General features: G+C 35.4%; 1 long non-coding RNA gene and 1 pseudogene across 1 annotated transcript in view; one reads left to right on the top strand and one right to left on the bottom strand.

The window, feature by feature from the left end:
• Positions 1–19,131, top strand: part of LOC127905228 (uncharacterized) — a 32,730-nt gene extending 13,599 nt beyond the window's left edge. The window contains exon 2 of the long non-coding RNA XR_008059029.1: positions 18,987–19,131. This is a non-coding gene — a long non-coding RNA (uncharacterized LOC127905228). The remainder of the gene's footprint in view (positions 1–18,986) is intronic.
• LOC127905278 (small nucleolar RNA R71) lies at positions 4,492–4,602 on the bottom strand (annotated as a pseudogene).
• Positions 19,132–23,172: the final 4,041 nt, after the last annotated feature.

Raw genomic sequence — 23,172 nt, 5'->3', positions numbered from 1 at the left:
AAAGAGAGAGAAACCGACCGAGAGAGAGAGAGGAACAACCGAAACAGAGAAACCAAAAAACCGGGGATATCGACAAGGAAACCGAGAGAGACAGTCGGGGAGAAGGAAGAAAAAGGATAAAAAGGAAAAACCGGCAGGGAAGGAAACGCCGACTGGTGTCTCTGCACAGTGGAGAAGAAGCGCCGCTGCTGTCACTGGGTCTCACCGTCATCGCCACCGCAGCGCCCCCGAGAACAGCCACCGTCATCGCCAGCTCAACCGCCCGAGATCACCGCCTCAGGTAATTTTCGTTTCGGGCTGGAACATCAGCCCAGCCCACGCGGTTGGGCTGAGTCTAGCCCTATTAACTAAAGGCTGGAACATCAACCCAGCCCACGCGGCTGGGCTGAGTCCAGCCTTGTAGTTGGGCCAATACAGCCCAGTCCATTTCATTTTTTTCTCCCTTTCTGTTTTTTTGTGTTTTTTTATTATATATATTTTTGAAAATTGTGATTTTCCCATGTATTTTTCTATGTCATTTTAACTAATATTGGTCTGTATTTTTATATCGTAAAAATACAAATCCGGTATTAAAAATACCCGGTTTTTTTCAAAAAAAAAAAATTTTTGTTTTCATGCATACGACCAAGTCTCTCAAAGCTAAAAAAATCATATCATATTTTAATACAACAAAGAAAACGTTTTTAAAAAGTATTATTTTAGCATGTATTTTGGCTTTAATAACCAGTTTATTAAAGTCACGAGAACTTTGGCCAATATTTCAAAAAAAATAAAATATTTTGTTTTGTTTTAATGTCTGGGATTACGAATTTATACGTAAAACGTAATCCTGATATTAAAAAGGTAGTTCTTTTATAGACATTAGACCGGTTAAGTTTCGCTTCATAAGATAAGAACCTCCTTACTGAGAAGGGTTTTTTTTGAACCATAGACGGACCAACATGATAAGACTTTAGATTTTTTTATCAGACAATAAAACAATGTAGCTTACCTTAGGTAGGGCGTATTTGGGGTGCTAATACCTTCCCTTTACGCAACTAGTCTCCGTACCCAATCTCTGAGACCAGTTAGGGTTCCTAGTGACCAAAATACTAGGTGGCGACTCCCATTCCATTTTTCACCGCTAAGAGACAAAAAATTCCTTGTCTCCCCACATTTACCAGATATATATCCATTACATTTGAGGATGGACGATCGCCGCGACGCCGCACACATGCGACAAAACTAAAAGAATTAAGAACCAACTGAGAAACCCCATGATCCCTTATATTTCTTTTATACACTTTAAGAACCAAACATGCTAATATAATCAAAATCATCAAACTTCGTATACAATCATTAATATTTAAAAACAAGCATGTTTATTCGATAAATATTCAAATTTATTTATTTTTAACAAATAACTCAAAATATTCCTTTATAAATTTTAAAGAACTAATATAACATAGTAGAAATAAAAAAAGATATAAACGAGTTTTATGAGGTTTTGTTTTTACCTATATAATAACAGAGATGTCATCTGATTTCTTTTATTTAGATAAAAAACTATATAAATAGGCTAAAATTATCTCATTTGTTTAAAGGTGATAATTAGTGATTGTTGATTATTAATTATTGCTTGTATAGGTTTTATAAGTGCTTGGGTTAGAAAGTAAGCAAACAAATTATTAATTACTAATGATATTTATGCTCATATCATGGATAAACAAATATTACGAATAAACTTAAAGTTCTTGAGCTTTCGTAGGAGCTCAAGACAAAATAATATTGTGGATTGTAATAAACTTAAACTTAATGTTTTTTTTCTTCATTTTATTGCTTTTAAATTGGGTTGTTTTAGGATCAATCTTGATGGTTTGTTTCAGTTGGGTTTATATAGGGTGCTTGCAGTGTCAAGGAAAAAAAATGACACTCCATTGATGCTTGATTTGGAAAAAAAATTATTTATTTTTGTTTAATAATTGAAGCTTTTAGGACCAAAATTGTCACGACCCGAATCCCGGGTACATGACTGGCAACACATGAGTGGTGTTGTAAGGACACCCTACCTACGTTAAGCCTCAAAACTTACATATCAAAATAAATTATATATAGATTTTGCAGCGGTTCAATATTTTTCATAATATTATATTCTTCAAAACCAATAAAATCAAATAACAATTAAAAAATTCTCATCATTGGATAAAGCTAAGCAAATAATCCATAATATTTATGACATTATCGAAACCCAAACTCAATTAAAACCTAAAGGTGACCACTGCGGGAGGATCAGTCACCACAGGTTGGTGCCTCTCTCACCAGTTCGATATACAAAATACTTTGTGCACATAGACTACCTACTCTTTGTTAGCATGAAGTTTCTGAAAAGTCCTATATCAAGACATAATAGATATTCACATAATTATCAAAGCAAACAAATATCATATCAAATAAAATTTAATTCAACAGAATGCGAGTGTAAATTCAAGAATAGATGATTACTCGGAAAATAAAGTAACACATATAAATATTCAAGAAATTAACTAGTTGTACTCATCATATAATTAACAAACATAATTATTTATATTACATGCATATTAAAGATTTCCCACTCACCCAAAAAACAAAAACAAGAGGCAAACGAATGCAGAATCTATAACGGATACATAAAACACTAAAAAATAACTCAGAGCAAAATAACATAAAAGATTAAAATCTAAACTTAGAGACCAAATTGTAATTATAAAATCGAATTAATTCACCCAATCAATTCTGAACATAACTGATTAGTACTTAAAAGTGCATTTTTATCAAGGTTTTATATCATTATTTTGCACTTGAAGTATCTATAACTCCCTAACTAAATCATGTTTTATAATAACAAGTCTGACACTATAAGATACCTTTAATTTATGGTAAATGTTCATCTTAAATGTAGGCCTATCACATAAATCAAAGGATTGATTGATGAGTTTAACTACTGAAATTGAGAAGACAAAGAGAGGGGCAAGCTTAGAAAAGAGATGTTGGTTCAGTCCAAACTGGAACACTATTCAGTCATTGGGTCATATCTGGAGCTGTAGATCTTGGATTTCAATTTGGTTTATATGGCTAGAAAGCTAAGACATAGGCCTAAAACATTCATAGGAGTCCAAGACTCAATTCTACTGTTTGGAAGTCCAAATCTTAGCAACAACGGAGAAGTCGGAATCTATCCTGCAGCCCAGACACTGTTCAGTGTTCAGCCCATATCTTGAGTTCTAGAAGTCCAAATGCATTGATTCGTTTTTTGTTGGAAAGCTGAGACAATTTCCTAGAACTTTCATGAGGACAATCTGTAAATTCTGACATTAGCAATGATGCTTTGTTTAGACAAAAAGATAAGGATTGTCACCAAGTCAAGATGTGGCCACCCATTTAACAATTAGTCATCAAATCAATAGTTCCAAATTTTAGCCTATAAAAGGAGGCATTTGCCATGCATTTAGGCATCTTGGTTTTCAGATCAAGATCATGTTCTTGCTCCCTCTCTTTATATTTTTGTAATGCTTAAGTTTGTTTATATTAATCTCTTGTTTATGCTTTTCATTTCCTTTCATTTACTTAGTTAACTTATATCTTATTTATGTTCTTATCTTGTTTATTTATGTTTCTCTCTTTCATTATGTTTAGCTAAGTTTATTATGTCAAGGTGAAAAGGTTACACTAATGGTGTAAGAATAAGTATAGTATAAACTCAACATGGACTTTAATGTTTGATACTAACATGTTTTGTATTTGTTATCTTGTTCACTTTTAATACTTTGCTTGTTAAATGGTTAATCTAGATTTATGTTGTATAACCCTTGGTACAACAAATACTTGACACTTTCATAGCCCAACTATATGGTATAACCAACTGTATGGTATAACCGACACTTTCACTTTTAATATTTATTTTATTTTCTCTTTTCACTTTTCATTTTATCTAACTTTTGTTTGTTTTGTTTTGTTTCCTTTCCTTTTCTTTTTTTCCTTTTATTCTCTTCCTACACGTGCATGAGAGTTTGGTCATGTACATTAAGTGGTAGACTTTATAGGGTATCCTCCTCATTTTCAGATAATATGGCCGAAGAAGATAACCAGTCGCTTCATAATTAGAATAATGAGAATGACCGTGTTAGAACACTTAGAGACCACATGAATCCCACAAGAACAAGTGCACCCTCATGCATACTTTCCCCCCTCTGATGCATCTCATTTTAATTTTAAGCCAGACATTATTCAACTTTTACCTTCATTTCATGGCTTAGATTTAGAAAATCCATACTTGCATTTAAGGGAATTTGAGGAGGTCTGTAACACCTATAATGACTTAAATTGTAGCATGAACACTATCAGATTAAAGCTTTTTCCTTTTTCATTAAAAGATAAAGCTAAAACATGGCTACAAAATTTGAGACCAGGATCTATTCGTGTTTGGGATGAAATGCAACAATAATTTTTAAAGAAGTTTTTTCCATCTCACAGAACAAACTCTTTCAAAAGATAAATCACCACTTTCACTCAAAAACCAGGAGAAACATTTTACCAATATTGGGATAGGTATCAAGACTTGCTTAATACTTGTCCTCATCATGGTTTTGAAACATGGAGATTGGTTTCACATTTTTATAAAGGGTTAACACCTAAAGATAGATAAATGGTGGAATTGATGTGCAATGCAACTTTTGAAGATAAAGACCCTAATGAAGTAATGGAGTACCTAGACTTGCAAACTGAAAATGCTCAAAATTAGGACACTACAGGCACTTATGAGGCACCAAGTAAAACTCAATCTCATACATCTAGTGGAGGAATGTACAACCTCAGAGAAGATCATGACCTCTAAGTCAAATTTGTATCTTTAGCTAGAAAAGTCGAGGCACTAGAATTAAAAAAGAGTGGCCAACTAAAATCTGTTCAAGACATTGTGTGTCAAATCTGTGAAACCAATGAACACTCAACCAATGACTGTCCAACTTTGCCTTCTTTTAGGGAATGCCTCCATGAACAAGCCCATGCTTTAAACAGTTTCCAAAGGCCCAATCATAACCCATACTCGCAAACATACAACCCTGGTTAGAGAAATCACCCAAAGTTCAGTTGGAAGAGTGATGCACAAACTTCACAGCTACCGTTTCAAGCACACCATAATTTCCAAAATTCTAATGGATATGCACCTCCTTATGCTCCACCTCCTAGAAGAAATCTTGAGGAAACACTGCATGCATTCATTGAAAAGCATGACAGATTTTAAAGATACTCTTGCAAAGTTCACATCTGCTCTCAGTTTTCAAGAGAAAGGTAAGTTTCCATCTTAACCACAGCAAAATCCAAAAGGGCAATACAATATAAATGCAAGTAGTTCCGGAAGCCAATACATGGATCAAGTCAAATCAATCATCACTCTTCGCAGTGGTAAGGTTATTGAAAAACTCATTCTTGAACCTTATGAGAAAGTTGATGAGTTAATCTCTGAGGGTAAGGAAGGGGTTGAATCTGAACATTACAAAGAAAAGACTGATTCCCCGCCAACACTTCCATTTCCTCATGCCATGACCAAACAAAGAAAAGTCAATCACAACTCTGAAATCTTTGAAACTTTCAAGTAGGTAAGGATCAATATACCTTTATTGGATGCTATTAAACATGTACCTTCTTATGCTAAATTTTTGAAAGATTTGTGTATTGTGAAGAGAAAACTGAATGTGAAAAAGAAAGCCTTTTTAGCCGAACAAGTTAGTGTCATTCTTCAAAACAATAATGCTTTGAAATATAAAGACCCTGGTTGTCCTACAATTTCTTGCTTTATTGGAGAACATAAAATTGAAAAAGCTTTACTTGATCTTGGAGCTAGTGTGAATTTACTTCCATATTCAGTTTTTGAAAGTCTTAATCTAGGTGAGTTAAAACCAACTTCTGTAACTCTCTTACTTGCTGATAGATCTGTAAAAGTGGTTATAGGAATAGTTGAAGATTTGTTAGTACAAGTCGATAAATTCATTTATCCTGTGGATTTTATTGTCTTGGACACACAACCTGTTGAAGCATGTAATTCATTTCCTGTTATTTTAGGATGTCCGTTTCTTGCAACTTCTAATGCATTGATTAATTGTAGGAATGGACTGATGAAGCTATTTTTTAGAAACATGACATTGGAGATGAATATTTTCAACATTTGCAAGCAACATGGAGATGATAATGATTTACAGGAAGTGGACTTTATTGAAAAATTAGTTTATGATCAATTTCAAACCACTTCCAGTGAAACTGAGATTGATGAATCTGACAATTTGCAAATGGTTTATTTTCAGGAAGAATCAAAGGCAAATAGTTGGAGACTAAAAATTGAGAAATTGCCACTATGATCAATTGAGTCCATACCTTCAAGTCTTCAACCACCAAAACCTTATTTGATTCCGTTATAATTCAATCTCAAATACTCATTTTTGGGAGAAAATGAAACTTTTTTTTGGTAATAATCTCTTCCAAACTTAATGCACATCAAGAAGGTAAGTTATTACAAACTCTGAAAATGCACAAAAATGCATTAGGATGGACCATAGCTAATATAAAAGGAATTAGTCCTTTGATTTGCACACACATGATTTATTTGGAGGAAAATGCTAAACCCTTTAGAGAAATGCAACGAAGGCTTAATCCTAATAGGAAAGAAGTAGTGAAAAATGAAGTCATTAAGCTTCTAGATAATGGAATCATTTATCTATTTCCGACAGCAAATGGGTAAGTCCTACCCAAGTTGTACCTAAGAAGTCTGGAGTCACTATGATAACAAATGAGAAAAATGAGTTAATTCCAACTAGGACTATTACTGGTTAACGCATGTGCATTGACTATAGGAAACTTAATTCAATGACTAGAAAAGATCATTTCCCTTTACCTTTCATGGATCAAATCCTAGAAAGAGTTGTAGGTCATGAATTTTATTGTTTCCTAGATGGCTATTCAGGTTACAATCAAATTGAAATTGCATTGGAAGATCAAGAGAAGACTACTTTCACATGTCCATTTGGTACTTTTGCATATCAAAGAATGCCTTTTGGATTATTTAATGCACCAGCCACATTTCAAATATGCATGCTTAGCATATTCAGTGATATGGTTGAACGTTTTCTTGAGATTTTTATGGATGATTTTTCTGTTTTTGGTGATTCATTTTATGATTGTTTGACTAACTTAGAAAAGGTTTTGAGCAGGTATGAAGAGAAGAATCTTGTACTGAATTCGGAAAAATATCACTTTATGGTAACAAACGGCATTGTACTTGGTCACATTGTTTCATCAAAAGGAATTGAGGTTGACAAATCTAAAATGAAGTTAATTGCTAACTTGCCAACACCAAAATCTATTAAAGATGTTAGATCATTCTTAGGACATGCTGGTTTTTATAGAAGGTTCATCAAAGATTTTAGTGTAATATCTAAACCTTGAGTAACCTTCTAACAAAGGATAATATTTTTGAATGGACTAAACATTGTGAAAAAGCCTTTGTTAAACTTAAAAACTTGCTTACTTCTGCTCCTGTCATTCAACCTCTTGATTGGCCATTTCCTTTTGAAATAATGTGTGACGCTAATGATTATGACGTGGGTGCTGTCTTGGGACAAAGAAAAGATAAGAAACCTTATGTGATTTACTATGCAAGTAAAACTTTAAATAGTGCTCAAATGAATTACACCACCACTAAAAAAGAATTACTTGCAGTAGTATTTGCATGTGAAAAATTCAGGTCTTATCTTGTTGGCTCACCTGTTGTTGTTTTTAGTGATCATGCAACATTAAAATATCTTCTTTCTAAGAAAGATTCTAAGGCTAGATTGGTGCGGTGGATTTTATTACTTTAAGAATTTGATATCACAATCAAAGATAAGAAAGACACCGAAAATGTTGTCGCAGATCATTTGTCAAGATTGACAACAGATTCGAGATCTGACATCACACCAATCAATGACTACTTTCCTGATGAATCCTTACTTTCCGTCTCTACAATGCCTTGGTTTGCTAATATTGTTAATTTTCTTGTTTCAGGACAATTGCCAGCTCATTGGAGTACCTAGGACAAAATAAAGTTCTTGAACGAAGTAAAGAACTTTTATTGGGATAACCCTTATTTATTCAAATATTGTTCTGATCAAATATTTTGAAGATGCATTCCTGACAATGAGGTAAGTAGTGTCATTAAATTTTGTCATTCTGAGGCATGTGGGGGTCATTTCTCATCAAGAAAAATAACTGCAAAAATCTTACAAAGTGGATTTTATTTGCCCACCATGTTCAAGGACTCATATGCATTCTGCAAGACTTGTGAAAATTGTCAAAAGTTGGGATCTATTTCAAAACATCACATGATGCATTTAAATCCTATTCTTGTTATTGAAATCTTTGACTGTTGGGGTATAGATTTCATGGGTCCATTTCCTCCATCATTTGGTTTCTTGTACATATTAGTCACAGTATATTATGTTTCAAAATGGATAGAGGCAATTCCAAGTCGAAACAATGATCACAAAACAGTGATAAAGTTTTTGAAAGAAAATATTTTGAGTCGATTTGGAATCCCTCGAGCCATGATAAGTGATGGTGGAACACATTTCTGCAACAAGTCATTTAAGTCTTTAATGAAGAAATATGGAATCACACACAAAGTTGTCACCCCTTATCATCCTCAAACAAGTGGACAAATAGAACTTGCTAATAGGGAGATCAAACAGATCTTGGAGAAAACAATGAACCCTAATAGGAAAGACTGGACTTTAAGACTTAATGATGCACTTTGGGCTTATCGAACTGCTTTTAAAACATCATTAGGTATGTCACCTTATAGGTTGGTCTATGGAAAACCTTGTCACTTGCCTCTGGAACTTGAACATAAAGCTTATTGGGCTATTAAAACTTTCAATTCTAACCTTGATGATGCTAGTCAACTGCGAAAATTACAAATAAATGAGTTTGAGGAAATAAGAATGATGCATATGAAAATTCAAGAATTCATAAAGAAAGAATCAAAGAGTTTCATGACAAGAAAATACTGAGAAAAACATTCAATGTTGGTAAAAAAGTCTTACTTTATAATTCTCGACTCCATTTATTTCCTGGAAAGCTAAGATCAAGATGGAGCAATCCATTTATTGTGAAACATGTGTATCCATATGGGGCCTGTGATATCGAGAATCCAAAGAATGACAATGTTTTTAAGGTAAATGGGCATCGTTTGAAAGTTTACTTTGACAATTTTTTAGTTGAAAATGACTCTATTGAATTGAGTGATCTTGTATATAAAGACTGATTCTTTTTCTCACATTGTTTTTGTGTTTCTTTTTGGTGTGAATTTTGTTTTGCTAGTCTCTCTCACCCCAATCAAAAGACGGATAACGGTACTCCGTGACTCTTAAGTCGGTTCTTTCAGTTTCCTATAATAACTGATATATGTGTATATATTTGTGCAATTCTTTGCTCTTTCTGCTTTCTTTGCATCTCTTCTCCAATTCTCATTTGAAAATGGACACCACTCTTGAAAAATTGAAAAAGTATTTTCCCGCTTTGCCTCCAAATGCGATTGCAAAAAATTTAACACCTAACACCCTAAAGTCAACTGGCGTACGAGCTATTGGCCCAAAGCTTGTTACATAGGTTAAGGAGAAAAGCTTAAGAGAATCAAATATTGCACTATCTGCAACTCGAGTTACTAAGCTTGTAGGGGTGTCTCAATACCTAATGCCCTAAGACCAACTAGTTTGGGAGTCATTAGCCGAAAGCTCGTTACATGGGTTAAAGATGCATTGTGTTTTAAGTTATATGTATATATATTAAAAAAAGAGAAAAAAAGAAAAAAAAAAGATAATAATCCCACCCAAGGAAGTTAACCTTAAACATTAGAACAAAATATTATTTTCTTCCAATAAAAGCCCTCATCATCTATGTTTTCATACATTGAGCACATAAAAAGGAAGGTTTATTAATATCTTGTTTAAGAAATATGAAGCAGAAATATAAATTTAATGAGAGTTTGTTTATCTGGATAGATTAATGGAAGTTGAATGATGAATGCCTTGCTTTGTGGAACTTGCAAATTGTTTTTCTATTTTAACACTTTGATTACTATGGACTAGTAATAAGCTGGTTGGGGGGTGTGATTAGTACTTAAAAGTGCATTTTTATCAAGGTTTTATATCATTATTTTGCACTTGAAGTATTAATAACTCCATAACTAAAGCATGTTTTATAATAACAAGTCTGACACTATAAGATACCTTTAATTTATGGTAAATGTTCATCTTAAATGCAGGCCTATCACATAAATCAAAGGATTGATTGATGAGTTTAACTACTGAAATTGAGAAGACAAAGAGAGGGGCAAGCTTAGAAAAGAGATGTTGGTTCAGTCCAAACTGGAACACTGTTCAGTCATTGCATCATATCTGGAGCTGTAGATCTTGGATTTCAATTTGGTTTATATGGCTAGAAAGCTAAGACATAGGCCTAAAATATTAATGAGGAGTCCAAGACTCAATTCTACTATTTGTAAGTCCAAATGTTAGCAACAACGGAGACGTCGGAATCTGTCTTGCAACCCAGACATTGTTCAGTGTTCAGCCCATATCTCGAGTTCTAGAAGTCCAAATGCATTGATTCTTTTTTTTTGGAAAGCTAAGACAATTTCCTAGAACTTTCATGAGGAAAATCTGTTCAAATTCTCATGTTAGCAATGACGTTTTGTTCAGACAAGAAGATAAGGATTGTCACCAAGTCAAGATGTGGCCACCCACTCAACAATTAGTCATCAAATCAATAGTTCCAAATTTTGGCCTATAAAAGGAGGCATTTGCCATGCATTTAGGCATCTTGGTTTTCACATCAAGATCATGTTCTTGCTCTCTCTCTTTATATTTTTGTAATGCTTAAGTTTTGTTTATATTAATCTCTTGTTTATGCTTTTCATTTCCTTTCCTTTACTTAGTTAACTTATATCTTATTTATGTTCTTATCTTGTTTATTTATGTTTCTCTCTTTCATTATGTTTAGCTAAGTTTATTATGTCAAGGTGAAAAGGTTACACTAATGGTGTAAGAATAAGTATAGTATAAACTCAACACGGACTTTAATGTTTGATACTAACATGTTTTGTATTTGTTATCTTGTTCACTTTTAATACTTTGCTTGTTAAATGGTTAATCTAGATTTATGTTGTATAACCCTTGGTACAACAAATACTTGACACTTTCATAGCCCAACCATATGGTATAACCAACACCTGTGCTATGAAAGGAATTTTTTTTTGTTAACATAAGTTATAATCATGAATACCTGACAACATTTACAAGTATTAACATTATCCGAATAAGATAACTAATGTAATTATGTTAACAATTTATAATCCGATTGGAACCTCCTTTGTGTGTGTTTTTCAATTGAGTAATAAAAAGAGTTTATACTATACTTGTTTGAAATACCATTAGTGGATCCTTTAACCTTGACACTTATTTTATCCTTGTTTAATCCTTATATCAATATCACATCTCATAGCTCTCTTCAACTCCCTTTTATGTTATTATCTATTTCTTTATTTGTAGTTTATACAGTTAACCTCCCTATGGTTCGACCCCGGTCTTGTCGGGTTATTTATTACTTCGACACTCCTACACTTGGGAGAAGACATAAATCTTTTGGTCATGTCAATAACCCAAACTGATCAAACCTAACAAACTTGATTAAGTACCACTACAAGGTCAACCAATTGACCGGATTGACCAACTGGTCAATCACTACACAAACCAACTGGTTGACCGGGTTAGACCAATCGGTCGACCAACAACAACAAGTGAACCAGTAGACTGGTTGGTCGGGATTTCCAGAATCCTGACCTCTTAGTCCTGAATCTGTAGAACAAAAAAATAGACGACTTGATCTTCGAAATCCCATCATTCCAATAATCAAATCAGTTTATTTTAAGCCAAATAACACCATAATACTTCCTAGATCATGAAATCATCAAAATCATAACAAAACCTTAATATCTTGTCTAATCATTCTATAAATAAACCATAATAAAAAATAACAAAGAGAGAAACACTTACTTGTTTCTTCAACAATTCTTGAACCAAACTAAAGCTTAAAAACCAAAATCCCTTTGTGATTTTAAAGAAGAGGTCATGACAAAAATGAAGAAAAAGAGAGAGGAAAATAAATTTCTTTTGCAACCTTTTCTTTAAATACTTAGGTTAGTTTTGTTGGGTTTGGGCTGACTTAGGGTTGGGTTTGGGCTGACAAAAATTGAACTAAAATGAATGTTCATACATTTATTTTGACAAATCATGGACTAAATTGAATGAAAAGGGTGGTGGGGACACCGAATTCAAGACACGTCACACACGCATATGATCGTTGATGATGGAGGATAGCCCAACCATTGTTCATTGGTTAGGAGATTAGGCTTTAACTTGTGTTTTTGGGTTCAAATTATTTGAACTTTTAGTTGAGTTTTGTTATTAGATATGATATTATTTTATTTTAGGCTTCAATTTAACTTTAGTGAGCCTCTAGCCAAATAGTTGGTTGTTTAAAGGTTTTGCTTTTTTTTTTTTATCTATTGTTGTCAAATTATGATGATTTGATAAAAAGTTATAGACTTTTGATTTATCAACCTTCAATTTTTCTCTATTCTTCACCTTCTTTACTTCCAATTCTTGACTTTTTATTTCTTCTTTCTTACTTCTCTTATATATATCTATGTTTTTAATTCTTCTCATAATTTGCCAAAAACACCGTTAGGTCTGGGTTGGGCTTGGCCTATTAGGCTCGAGGCCCAAGTCCTTACAAGTGTTGGGCTCAGACCCAACCTACTCAAAATTGGTTAGGGTGACAGATGGCCCAACGAGCTCTATCTTATACGTGTGGGCTGGACCCAACCCCTCCACACAAGTTGGGCTGAAACCAAGGTCCAACTTTATTCCTTATCTTCAGAAGCAGAATGTGAATTATTTGATGTTCTGCATGCTCCTTTAAGAACATAATACAATTTGCAAAAAAAAGGAACAAGTCGAAGGAGGGATACCTGGCTTGGGGGAGTTTTCATTGGCGGCTTGGGTTGCTAGAGTAGATGGTGGTTGCTCATGGCTTATAGTGCAGCTGGTGGCGGTGTAACTAGTGGCTGTTAGAGAGGAGAATGTTTGTTGGCATGGCTATTCGAGGGTGATGATAATGGCGGTGAAGGTGGTTTTTGGTAAGGTTTTTTGGTTTTCTTGGCTATAAAAAAGAGTGGTATTATTCCAAAAAGGGTTTGATTTTGGTTTATCCTTGGTTTGGTACAAAAAGGATGGCTGGTTTGAGTTTAATAATGTTGGTTATCTTTTGTTTAGGCTGGTGCAGGGGTCTCTTTTGGTTTATGTTTTTCTCCTCCCCTTTGCATGCAAAACACCCTTATTTAAAGGAGATGAAAGAAGAACATGAGGTTCAGGTCAACCTGACATGTGACCCATGCGTCAACAACTAACCTGAGCCTTATTTTACCAAAAAATGGAGAGACAATGCAAATTCATAGTCAAATTAAATGATTATTGGATGAATCTGCTTAAAAATTAAGCTTAAGGATATAATTAGATTTTTAATAGGTCAATTTGATTTAGTCATGAGCCAAATTAAAGTTTAATTATGTTTGAGAATTAATTTGGGTCCAATTAAAGAATTTAATTAGCTGCAAGGACTTAATTATACTTTAAATTGGTCAAATTAATTTTATTAGGGCCTTAATTGGTGACAAATTAAGTTTGGGATCCCAATTTAGGTCTAATTTAGAAGATTAGAACTTTAGGGAACAAAATTTAATTTTTACAAAGTCAATTAATTGAAATCAGGGGGAAAATTGCAAGAAAATCAAAGTTTTAGGGTCAATTAAGGGCTAAATTAAAGAATTTCATAGCAAAGGAGCATTTTGCAAAAGGCACTGAACTATAGAGGCTTAATTGATTGAACCCGGGGGTGAAATTGAAGAAGTTGAAAGTTTAATGGTCAATTAGGGGGTCAAATTCGAAACCGAGGATCAAAATAAAAAAGGCACTGAAATCCAGGGCTTGAATTAAAGTTTGTCAGGGGTAAAATTGAACAAAATTAAAAGTTTGAAGCTAATAAGGGGTGTAATTAGAAATAAATCACAAATCGAAGGACTAAAGCATAATTGGCCAAAACTGCGCCGTTTGGAAGATGACTGTTCATCTTCTTCTTCAGCGAGGCTGCTCGAGTGACCTCCTTCCTAAGGCATTTGACGCCTCGTTTATCCATCAAATTGGACAAAAACTTTACGAAAATGATCACCTAACACCTGACTACACGCCAGTGTGAACCGTTCGGGCTGATTGAGGTTGCAAAGGCAGTGGAACCGCCCTAAAATGGCCAACCCGACCAGCTATTTTCTTGCACAAAACTGACAGTTCATCATTGCCTTTTTTAACCAACAGTAGGGATGCTTTCGGGTCAAACCGAGGGCCAATATTTGGCACAAGTGGAGACCAAACATCCCTCTCTCATCCCCTATAAATGGATTTCGATTTCATGGTTTGAAAGAGAGAAAATTGGGTCCAAAGTCGAAAAAAAAAAAATCCTTTCCCCCCCAGCCTTTTCTTCTCTGACACCTTTTCTTCTTTCTTTCTCCACGGTGGCCTTTAGCCACCACCACTCTCACCACCAACTTGACCACCACCACTCCACCAACCTAGCTCCTCACTGACGATAAAGCAGCCGTTGCGAACTCATCTCTCTCCCCCTTTTGCGAGCATTTTCTCTTTCTTCACACAGCTGACACCGACCACCACTCCTTCCTCCAATGCCTCCTGAGCCGCCAGCCAGACCGCCTTATCACCTCCACAACCTCCAAGCTGAGCAACCCTCCTCCCTTTCTCTCTTCTCCTCCTTCTCCTTATTCTTGGTTGTGCTGCATGCAAAACGATAATTCAAGTCTGGGCCGGTCCTGTGATGGCCTAGCTTAAATGGCTGGGTCGGGTCCGACCCAGACCAAAAAAGAAAGAAAAAGAAACAGCCCATACCTGTTAGGCTGCCGGCCGGGTCTGGTTCAGCCTATATATTTAATAATAATATAATTATAATAATATAATATTATATATTATTAAAAAAACAAAAAAATTCCCAAGGGGTGTTTCAAAATATTTCTTATTTTCTCGCATGTTTTCTATTAATTTTGTATAATATTGGGTTGTATTTTTACACTGTAAGATATAAATCTGGTATTAAAATACCTAGTTTTCTCTGAAATATTTCTAAAAAAGATTAAAATAATATATCTCAAAACTTTAAATTAATTTCCCTTTTCAAAAGACATAAAAGAAAAAAAAATGTTTTGTTTTCATGCATACGACCAAATCCTAAAAAGTTTCCAAACATATTTTCATTAAAAGATAAAAAATCGCATCTTTCTCATGTTTTAAAAATCCAAAAAATGGATATCATAAGCAATTTATGATTATCTGTCAGGGTTCGATCAAAATTTCAAAAAACCTTCACCAATAATTTTATTCATTTTATATTAGGGTTTAGATGTAGACTTTAATATTTGTGGGTGTAAAACTATACAATAGAGTACACCATCAGGAATTAAATATACAAGATGTAAAATAAATGCGATACTAAAGTTTAAACTTCAGAATGGTTAGGTAGGATTAAGCCCGATGAGGTAGACTCTTTCACGAAGGGAGATTTGCCTTAAACTTTAGAAAAAAACCAACAAATAAAAACTCAACCTAGAAAAATAATAAAAAAACAATGCAGCTTATCTTAGGTAGGGTGCACTGGGGGTGATGCGTCTTCTCTTTGCACAACCAGTTCCTTACCCAAACTCTCGCAGAACATATGTTTATAGTAACCATAATACTACGTGGAGACTCCTGAACCTTAATAATAATTTCATGATTAAACCCGGAACCGTTTCCTTTCCTATTCAACACCATACCTCGCTCAGGAGGGAGGCACATTTAAAGCACGCCAAGACCAACATCATGACGATGTCACGCCTCCACATGTGACAATAATAATTGTATACATTAAAAAAAATTAAAGAAAAGAAGCTTTGCTATTTATAAAGTAAAATTCCAGTTAAAAAGTAAAGATTCAATAATTAGATTTGCTCTATCATAAATATATATTAATAAAAAATTAAAAAATATATATAAAAATGACAAAAATTTTTACTAGCAATTCCTTAAATGACAAAAATTCTCAGCAATTGCTTAACTTGGTGTAGCAAAATATAATGTTCATGCATGTATTGTAACAATGTTTTATATTTTTCATTTTCTTCAAATTCAATACTTCAAGAAATTGAATAAAATCAACTGGTTTGTGGCAATCAAATTTAAATTGATGTGTATTTGTATGTAAAACAAATTTTGGTAGTCTTCCTGTATAGGAAAGGTGCTGCTAATTTTTTTTTTCACAACAAAAATGGTTTATGGTATCCTAATCCTTTAATTTGAGTAAATGCCTAAGGGAATGTTAATAGCGCATTGCATAGACAAGATCTCTGCTAGAAGAACTAGCACCTAAGTCACATGCACCCACTCTCGATAAGGCCCTTCGAGTGCGATGTCTCCATGCCTAAGGGGGTCCCTTTAGAGTGAGATCCATTTACTAGGAAGTTTTATGCCCAGTGGAATCCTAACCATTCAATATAAGTTTGTTTTCTTTTCAGGAACTACTAAAAAATAAAGAACATGTTAATAATTTTTGAAAAATTAATTTCAATTAACGAATGCAATTTCAAGTTGATAAATATTAAGGATGTCCAAAGCATAACATCGGCGATGAAATCATCGATGGAAGTGCCATTGTTTAAATGGAGATAGGTTTTCAAGATCCTGAATGGAAACCTATGATTGATGCAAGGTTCAAAAGGTTTAAGGTTAGTATTGACTTAAACATTATTATATTAATGAAATTATTCTTTTACAATTTTGAACTGCAAGGAAATTGTTTTACGAGAAAGAGCTGACAACGTTGTTGCTAGGAGGGTAAGATTAAAATCATGATAAATTTTTTAATCCAAATGTTAAAATTTTATTTTTTATTTATTAACAGATAATTCATTTGCACCATATATGTTGTGTGATTTTTGATACGAGATGCAAAATAAAGCAAAAAAATATGCAAAAGAAAGAGAGCTTCTAGGTTGGAAGGACGTGACAGTTTGGAAGGATTTCAGACCTCCATACATATATGGGTAGAATATATTCAACAAGTGATGTTCGAGCGTTTTGTGCAACGGTCACAATCCGATACGGAGAACCGAAATTGACAGATTCACTATTCCATTACCACACACACTGGCAGATCCATTCTATTCGTTTCACATGCAAAGCGGATGGTAAGATTCTTTTTTTTATTACATCTTTTTTTTAATATGTTGCTTTAGATGAATATGTTTAACTAAAAATAATTTTCTCTTGCAGGCTACGGTTCTTGGACGTGAACCAATACTGATGGAGCTTGTTGTAGAAACACGCGTGTGGAATGATGACCATTGAAAATGGGTGCAACAGCTTGTGGATAGCCGTGCTTAACACTTTATAGTATGTTGGATTTTAACAATTTATTTTCTTAAATTACTATTTTTTTGAATTTGTTGAATTTTTTTTTAGGATACATAAAACATCTAGTTGAAGAAGAGATACGGGGACGATGCTTTGACTCATCGAGAAGTCGATCCAGATTTGTGGTTGGAAGCAGGATCGTTTAGTGGACCCGACAGAAATCGGGTGTTCAATATCTAAAACACTATAGCCGAGGATTTGTGGATGGTCCAAAGTGTTTCAACCATGGGATGCTCACAATCAGTTTCGAGCACTCAAACTTTGAAGTTCAAGTCAATTTTAAACCAACAAGTTGAAGCTTGGACGACCTATATTGCTGTTGAGACAGAACGACATAGCGGACAAACTCTGTCAATTTCATATGAAGCTGAAACATAGATGGATGGTACACGTGCTCCCTCTTATTGCCCCCATGGTCCCGACGGAGATCTGCGGCCGCCTCCTTCTCCAGCCCCTCTATTATAGATTAATTTTATTTCAACTTATAAATTTTTAAATTTGTAATAAATATTTTATTTTTATATTAATTTAATTATTTTCTATTTCTGTTTAATAATTGTTTTTTTAAAAAATATTGTTTAACCATCACTAACGGTCTTACCGACGGATTAAGTCTGTCGGTATATTCCATAGAATTCAAAAGGAATTACCGCAAATGCCATTGTGCTACTGTTGTTTATATGATTTATATTATTCTCTAACACACCCTCTCAAGTGAAAGCCCTTTGGGTTTGAAACTTGCACAGACCCACACTATCTTGTGTTTAATTTTTATCAAATAAACGGGGATGGTGAGATTCGAACTCGTGACCACTTGATCACCAAGGCTCTGATACCATGTCAAAGAACCATCTCACCCAATAACTTAAGCTGTTAGGTAAGGTCTCATGATATGATTTATATTATTCTCAAACACTCACTAACGGTTTCATTCTGTCGGTATTATTAAAAAAAAATAACCAATGGAATTGCATACAATTTTTTTGTTAGTGATTTGTTATTTTCACTGATAAAAATACCAACAAAATAAATAAACACCGATAGAATTACATATGTTTTTTTTGGCGGTGATAATCTTGGCATGCACTTGGCCTCGGATATAATCCAAGTACTAGTATGGACGAGATCAACAATGCTACTGTCATTCATTATAATGGAAACATGAAACCTTGGCTTGACATTGCAATGAACCAATACAACATTCTCTGGACTAAATATGTAGACAATGATATTATGGAATTTGTTCAGACATGCAATTTTGGCCTTTAGACGAATACTGGTCTTGCTCCATCATTGGCCAGGTAGATAGCAAAGAGCTGTAAGTGTTCATACTGCATTACTTCTATTTACCAAAATTTTGGATCCGATCATTAGTTGTCACTTTCAAAGTGCTGTATTCAACCAAAATGGTTTTGTACACGCAGAAATGATTCTTTTGAATGAAATATTTTTGACGAACTCCAGCGATTCACATATTGTGCTATGAGTATTTTGACATGTTACATAACTTCTATATTAACTGTAATTCCTCTTATCTTAGTTCTTTGTCTAAAAACGTCTGTGTTTACATCTGAACTTATTGAAATATGTTAAACTTTGACATTTGATAACAAACTTTGTTGAAAACAAGGCAATCAAATTTTCTAGAGTAATACCCCCAATTTAGTTGCAGGAAGGGAGTTGTTATCAAATAAATTTATTGTAATTTATTTGATTTGATTTAATTTATAGCACAGGCTCACAACTTGCACAATACTATCCAGATATACGGAGTTTCTTTATGACATTGGTAGTTTGACTAAACTGTTTTTGTATCTATGAAGATTAAGTTACTATTTCACTCACTCGCTGAATAATATAATACTGAACTTTGTTTGAAATTAGCAACTTGTACAGTCTCTAAAACTTTGACGTGTGAACCTTCAGTGATCTAGTTTGAAGGAAATCTCATTCAGGTTCCTTCTTCTGGTTGTTATTTTGATTTCTTAATGACATTTCATTTGAGCCTTTTGCTTATCCAGCTTAGGAATTAGAGGTCTCAATACATTGTTGATACACCCAATGGCATAACCACTGTTCTGCATATTTGGAATTTTAGCTTAACCTCTAGATAATCACTTACCAAGGCCAGTTACCTCACTTTTAGGGTTGCAATCTAAACTTTCTCCCTCATGGAAGCATCCGAGAACAATTTAAGATTACTTACAAACTAGGGTTCTTATAAATCTCAAATTCTAGAAACAAACTTAGTTGCAAATATTTTCTATATGAGTTACTTTGAGGTTCTAAGAAAGCATTATGAAGAGCTATAGAGTAGCACCTTCTATTGGATGATAAACCTATCTTGCTGCAGATGCTGGAACACGGCCAGATATGGCCACTAGATTCTTGTAATCTAACCATCAAGGCGTGGGTCTGTTGGTAAGGAAACCAGAGCCTGATTATGATCAAGAGTGCAAAACTTTATAGCATCATTCGACTGTTGGGAATTTCAACTGGTGATGTTCTGATAGTTGCCCATAATTAGAGGCTAAGCACACCGACACAATATTTAACGTGGTTCGACAAATCACTTACATCCACGAGAGAAGCCATTTGATTATATAGGGAGAGAACAAGATTTACAACAATAGAGGAGGAGGAATCATCCACTCTTTGCAACTCTCAACCTCACTCTTTTCTCTCGTTGCAGTGCTACAATGATAGCTACTGTTGGCTGCCTTTGACAGCTCACTCTCTCCTATATTTCACTCTCTCTCTCTCATTTTGCTCTCTAACTTATGCCTCTATTTATAGGCATAAATGGTAAGACAACTTGGCCATAAATTATGGCACTAATGGTGGCAGCACATGGGTTGTACCATTTTGTCAATGGTTAGTGCAACTTGTTTGACAATACCCACCTACCATTATAGCCTTTGACAATGGCAATAGGCTGCAGATGCTTCATTATCAATGGACGGTGTAGTCCATTGATGATTGTTGCACATTAATGGCAACAATCCTAACAATCACCCCCTTTGCCATTTATGTGGGGCAATTGTCCTCTTGCTTCTTCAGCACATGCTTGCATATTGCAGCTCTTCCAAGCTTACCATTCCGAGAGCGTCTTTGGCCAAGTTTACAGGTACTTGCCAAACCTTTCAATCACCAGAGTCACCCAAGCACCCCTTTGCTCACTCCAAAGGATCACTTCAACCAGATGATCTACCATATCTCATCTGAAGAGTGTTAATGCTTGTCTCTAAGACACACAACATTCCCTTTTGAGCGTATCAACCATGCTCTGTCCGAAATAATTTATCAAGCCTTACACCAAGGCTTACAACACCCCCTCAAACGGATATTCCAAAGTGCGACAGTCATTGAGTATTTCAATGTGATCATGAGCTCACGACTTTTCCAAGAGTCTACTCATCCCGGAGTTGCGTCCGCCCTCTGTTCCACTCTAGGAACCACGCCTTACTTCTCCGTGAGTCTCCTGCTCTTAGTACCAAGAGTCCAGGTAGGTCTTCACCTTTAACTATGGGGACAACCCATTAAAGGTTGATCCATATCTGTCTTCATACTCTGAGTATTACAATGCCATCACCGAGCTCACCACCTTGACAAGAGTCAACTTGTTCCCGGAACCTGCGCATGCCCTCTGCTCCTACATAGCAGTCGCGTCTTAATGCTCCACAAGTCATCCACTTATTGTCCAAGGCAAATGTCTTCTAGCTCATTGATCTTTAGCATGGAGGCAATATCCATGAAAGTCAATTTTGCATTTGTCTTCATACTCATCATAGCCACTTCATTGGCTATCCATACACCTATCCACTCATATCTAGCCATCACATTGGCTCTGGGGCGTTCTGTAATTGGGCTCCTATCATTGCCCTCACACCTTCTCCTGAGGTGTCTCCGCCTGTCATGAGGCGGTCTGTACTTATGCTCATTTCATGGCCCTCACATCTTCTGTTTGAGGTGTCTCCGCCTGTCATGGGGCGGTTTGAACCTGGGCTCATATTGTGGCTCTCACACCTTCTATCTGAGGTGTCTCCACCTGTCATCTTGAGACGGTTTGTACTTGGGCTCATATCATGGGGCACACACCTTCTGTCTGAGGTGTCTCCGCTCGTCGTAGAGCGGTTTCATCCTCCTTCAATGGGGATGACTCCAGTGGCTCTAAGATTCTCTACCACCATGTGGACTATGGGAGAGATCATTGCCACTGATCACATAGAAAGAGAAAGTTACAGTACACTCATCGCAATCTTCCATCTCATTTTCTATGTTTGGAGCTTATGCACCTTTCATCATCGCACTTAACAGCTCCACCTACACCAGCTTTTTTTTGGTGTCTTCGCCTTTCATCATAGGCGGTTGCCTTTTATCACAGGTGTTTGCACCCCTTCAATTAGGTGCCTTTGCAACAGCTCATCTTTCCATCATTGCATGCATTGGAAAGGTCCTCGCATGTTGTCTTCATCAAGAGCACAAAGACTTCCTGTTGTACAACTTTTCACACAGTCTCTACTCTGAGCTTCATTTGGGAACTCTTCTTCTCCTTGCACCTATTGTCTCATTACAGTACCTCGTTGGATCCTACGGGTACTCCTGCACAATCTCCATGTGCCCTCATGCAATTTATGTTCTCTAGATTTCTCCCAATTCTTTGCTTTTATGTTTGATAGCAGCTCATCCTGTCACAACACCTATCCAAGTCAAAATAGGGTGCCAACCTTTATCCCCTTGCTGTATTTCTCTTCCATTATCAGGGTCTTCATCAATTCTACCCTTGAGAAATCATAGTCACCGAATCTAACTTGTTTGGAGAAATCATCACTCCATCAGATCCTTGAACATACGGAACCCAATTGTTCCCTTTATGCCGTCATCTTGCTAATCTTCAACAGTTTCATTACAAACTGTTGTATGAAAATAGTACTGTGTAGATGATCCTTCAACTAAGCAAGTTCCTAGGAAAGATTTGGAGGGGTCACATTGGTCCCGCTTAAAACCAATCTCCTAGACAGAACTTCTTAGAACGTATCTATCCACCGTACTGTCTTTTCGTATATACAACCATTTACTAGCTTTGCGACGGCTTTCCATCGACCACCATAATGACCTTTAGATGCCTCCTGATCGGGCAATCTCTTTTAATAATTCACCACCACCACTTTTGGTCTCAATCTCAACGATCAGACCATACCATTGCATCCAGAACGATCAAATTAGCTGGAAACAAGTTTGAAATCATCCAAATCGCATTTCAGACGGCTAAGATTTGATCAAAACAATTCCGGTCTGATTAACGGCCCATATTCAATCTCAACTCCGGTTACACCTAGGATCAGTAACACTGGATCCTATCCCTCGGCTCGCAGCTCGGCTCGGCTCGGCTCAACTCGGCTCGGCTCGTGGCTGATGACATGGCAGGTGGGTCCTACTGTGCTGACGTGTAAGCTGATTAGTCGTTGACATGTAAGCTGATTGGTCGCTGACATGGCATGCCAACTGTGCATGCTGACGCCATGATTACATCATGATGACATCATCCTTATCTGGGTTA

Source organism: Populus trichocarpa, chromosome 4 (genome assembly GCF_000002775.5).
Source record: "Populus trichocarpa isolate Nisqually-1 chromosome 4, P.trichocarpa_v4.1, whole genome shotgun sequence".
In the NCBI taxonomy this organism is placed as follows: domain Eukaryota; kingdom Viridiplantae; phylum Streptophyta; class Magnoliopsida; order Malpighiales; family Salicaceae; genus Populus; species Populus trichocarpa.
Note: the sequence above shows the minus strand (reverse complement) of the source record. Positions and strands in the feature narration are given on the sequence as shown.